Raw genomic sequence first — 4,767 nt, 5'->3', positions numbered from 1 at the left:
AGTGTGGGCTGTACTCTCCTCCTCCCAGTGGCCCTGAGTGTGGGCTACTGGTTGTGGACTATGTGGAACTAATATGGAGCAGGAGAGGAGGAGATGAGACCAGAGAGAGATAAGTGACACAGTGATCACTGTTCTTACCAAGACTCAGCTGTTTTTCTCAATGAGATGCTATTTGAATCACTGTAACCCTTCATTTAATCTCAAGAGTTCTGAAATAGTTAATTCTGACCATTTTTGCTAGTTTCCTCATTGCTTTTATGGGACAGGATAAAATGTCCATTTCCACTAACATCATTTACTATTTTGATCATTTTCCAGCTTCTTAAAAATATTATTATTGAGTTATAAGAGTTCTCTATAAATGCGATATCAAACCCCACTGCAGATACGTGAGTTGTGAATATTTCTCTGAAAATATAGCTTGATGTTTTTTTCTCTTGAATATATCATTTAAAAAATAAAAGATTCCTCTTTTATGGCCAAGGTGTTTGTGTGCGTGTGTCCTATGAAATGCTTTCCTATCCCAAGCTTGCAAATATTTTCTCCATTTTTTTGCTTCTAGGAATGTTAGGCTTTTTGGCTTTTACATTTAGGTCTATTATTACTTTTGAGTAATTCTGTATTCCATAAGGTATAGGCCATGGTTTATGTTTTCTAAATGAATAACCCAGATGTTTTAATACCATTTTTAAAAGATAAAAATTAATTACATTGAGAATAAATTTAACTTAAGAAGCAAAAGATTGACAACCAAAAAACTTTACTGAAAGATATTAAAGAAGACCTACATAAATGGAAAGATACCCCATGTTCAAAGACAGAAAGACTAAACCTTGTTAAGATGTCAATATTACCCAAGGAAATCTATAGATTTAGGGAAATCTCTATCAAAATTCCAATAGCCTATTTTCCAAAAGTGGAAGAGTCACAAATTCATGTGGAATTACAAAGGACCCTCTATAGCCAAAAGATTCTTGAGAAAGATAAAAAATAGAGTATTGATACATTCCAACACCAAAGCTTACTAAAAAATTATATTAATCAAAACAGTGTGGTACTTGTTTATGGATAGGCATAGAGACAAATAGAGACTGAGACTCCAAAAAGTAAATACACATTTCAATGGCCTGATTTTCAACAAGGCTGCCAAACCAACCAATGGGAAAAGAATAGTGTCTTTAGTAGCTGGTTTTGGGACAGCTGGGTTTCTATGTGCAAAAGAATACAGTTAGACCCCTACCTCAACACTAGTCAAAAATTAACTCAAAATGGATCAATTAGGTAAATATAAGAGCTAAAACTATAAGATTCTTAGAAGAAAACATAGAGATAAATCTCCACGACCTTGGATTTGGCAATGGAGTTTCAGCTATGAAACCAAAAGCATAAGCAACAACAGTGAAAATAGACAAATTGAATTCATCAAAGTTAAAAACCTTTGTGCATCAAAGGCCATTACCAAGAAAGTGATAGGACAACCTACAGCATGGAAGAGAATATTTGCAAATCTTTCATACAATAAGGATGATTTTTCATATCTAGACTATACAAAGCACCTACAATTCACTAATAGAAGAAGTCAGTACCACAATTAAAAATGGTCATCACATCAGAATAGAAATTTCTTCTAAGCTATACAACTGGCCAAAAATGGATGAAGAAATGTATTCAACATCATAAGTCATCAGGGAAAACTGCACATCAAAACCACAAGAAAATGTCACTATGCACCATGGTTATAATGAAAAAGTCAGATGATAACAAATGCTGGTGACAAGGTACAGAAATGGAAACCCTCATATATTGTGGTGATGATATAAAACGGTCCAGTCACCGAAAAAGCAGTATTGTGCTCCTTATAAAGCTAAAATGTACAATATCATATGTCTCAACAATTACACTCCTAGGTATATACACAATTTTCTTGAAATCAAGGGCTAGAACAGATACTTGTATGCTGGTGTTCATTGCAGCATCATTCATAATAGCCCAAAAGTGGGAACAACCCAACTGTCCATCAACACACAAGTGGACAAACAACATGTATCTCCTTGGGGAGCCTACAAGAGGCCCCTAATGGGGATCATTGCCTCCTTCTCAGCAGGAAGCAGCCAGATGACTCATCTGGGAAGGACAAAAGCAGTCCCTCTTTTAGGGCTGCCCCACCTGAGTCCTATCCTGAGCAACTAAAATCCACACCTGGGAGGAGGAGCACTTCAGGGGCAGGCAGCCCAGACACAATAGGATTTGAAAAGTGATTTAAAGCCAATTGTCATGTCATTTACCATCCATCAAAGTGGTTCCATGATAATGTCTGAACTAAGAGGAGGGCCCCCCAAACAGTGTAAAACAGAACCCCAGACCTTCACCAGGTCACCAGGGCCTTTTCTTGTGGTGACAATGGAGGCCCGTTCATTGTTTAGGGTGAACACATCTTGCTTTATAAACCTATATCATTTTTTTTTTATTAAATGATAGCTGTGTACATTAATGCAATCATGGGGTACAGTGTAGTGTTTTCATATACAATTTGAAATATTTACATCAAACTGGTTGACATAGATTTTATCTTGCTCTTCCTCTTGTTCTGTAAATCCCTCTCTCTCTTCATCAAAAGGAGTTTGTCTCATGCTGTTTAAAAAGTGATCTCTACAATTGAATATTGTTATATTTCATAAAAAGAAATGAGGTACTGAAACGTGCTACTACGTGGATGAACCTTGAAAATACTAGGTTAAGTGAAATGAGCCAAACAAAAAAGGGAAAATATTGTATGATCCTCTTTTGTGAAATATCTAGACTAGGCCAATTCCTAAAGACAGAAAGAAGATGAAATGACGTTAGGAGCTGGGGGTAGAAGGAAGTGAGGAGTTATGACTTGATGGTTACAGAGTTACTATTTGGAGTGATGAAAATTTTTAGGTAGATAGTGGGGATGATTGACAGCATTGTAAATATAATTAATGCCACTGAATTATACACTTAAGTATGGTTAAAATGGCAAATTTTGTTATGTATTTAATCATAATTTTTAAAAAATTAATAATGTGATATACCAAAATCATTGAGTTTTACACTTTAAATCAATGGATTTTAAGAAATGTGAATTATATCTCAATAAAACCATTAATTAAGAAAATACAATTTTTGTCATGTATTGAAACATATATTATTTGACTATACAAGTGAAGGTCTATTTTAGACTTTATTTGCTCCAGTGAACTTTGTATCTATTATTCCAATATCTCCAATTTTTTTAATTGAACATTCTTGCTAAATCTTATTGATAAGATTTATCAATTTTATCAATATTCTTAATAAATCAATCTTTGGTGTTCTAATCTTCATTAATTTCTGCTTATATTATTATTTCTTTTCTTCTGCAGACTTTGAGTTTAGTTTTTCCAGCTTCTTAAGAGGGAAGCTTAGGTCACTAATTTAACCATTTCTTGCTTTCTAAGGTAGGAATTTAAAGTGATATACTTCCCTCTTAGCATTGTTTAGTGCCATTCCACAAATTTTGATATGTTGTCATTTCATTATCATTTAGTTCAAAATGTTATCTAATATACTTTTTCAAATACTAAAATTTCTTCTTTGATCCATAAATTATTTTAAAAAGTTGTATTTGATCTTCAATACTGCCAATTTTGAAATGTTTTATTATTGATTTCTAATTTAATTCCATTAGGATCAAATAATATAATCTGAAATTCTCAATCTTTTCAAATTTGTTGAGACTTATGATCCAGTCTATAGTAGTTCTCCACGTGTGCTGAAAAAAATGTTTTTCACTTCAGTTTTGGTGTATAAGGATCTGTAAGTGTCAATTCAGTCTTCTGAATTTTTATGAATAGTTTTTGCTACTTGTTCTATCAATTACTAAGAAAGAAGTATTAAAATCTCCAGCCCTGACTATGAATTTGATTATTTTCCTTTTAGTTGTATCACTTTGCTTCAAGAATTTTTGCTCTGTTATTAGTTGCATATATATAATATTATGTATGTAATTATTAAGCCCACCTGGTAAGTAATTCCTTTATCATTATGTAATTCCCCTCTCTCTTTATAACTATAACTTAAAGTTTATTTTGTCCAACATTATGATGGTCCACTAATTTTATTAGACTTAAGGATTTCATAACATACCTTCTACTACCTGCCTTTTCCTTTCAAGTTATCTATGTCTTTGTGCTTGAAATTTGCCTCTTGTAAACAAATTCTAGTTCGGCTTTTTTATCCATTTGGTCAATATCTGCCTATGGACATTTAAGGCATTTACACTTAATGTAGTAAAGAATGTAGTTGGGTTTAAGTCTATTACCTTGCTATTTGTTTTCCTTCTGTTTTAATTTCTTTTGTTTTTGTTTGTTTGTTTTTTGTTCTTTGTTCTTTTCCTCTCTTTTGGGGGGTTCATGGAATAACTGTCAGTGTTAAATTGTGTTTCCTTTTTTACCTTTTAGGTATTCCTTTTTGCTTTCCTTTAATTAAGAATTTTTATAATAGCTAGGCGGCACCTGTGGCTCAAAAGAGTAGTGCGCCAGCCCCTCATCCCCTATCCTTTGTACAATTATATCTTTTATTTCTATGTATGTTATAACTCTCATCTCACCATGTTTTTATGTATTTACTTATTATGATTTAATAAGTCATAATTTAAGAAAATTATGGAAAATTTGTATTTTATATTTTCCTACTTATGTATATTTTCCAATGCTTTCCATTATAGATAGATCCAGGTTCCAATCTAACACCATTTCCTTTCAG

Source organism: Otolemur garnettii, unplaced genomic scaffold (assembly GCF_000181295.1).
Source record: "Otolemur garnettii isolate 467f Iridium unplaced genomic scaffold, OtoGar3 scaffold00046, whole genome shotgun sequence".
Lineage (NCBI taxonomy): Eukaryota > Metazoa > Chordata > Mammalia > Primates > Galagidae > Otolemur > Otolemur garnettii.
This window is presented reverse-complemented; position numbering follows the sequence as displayed.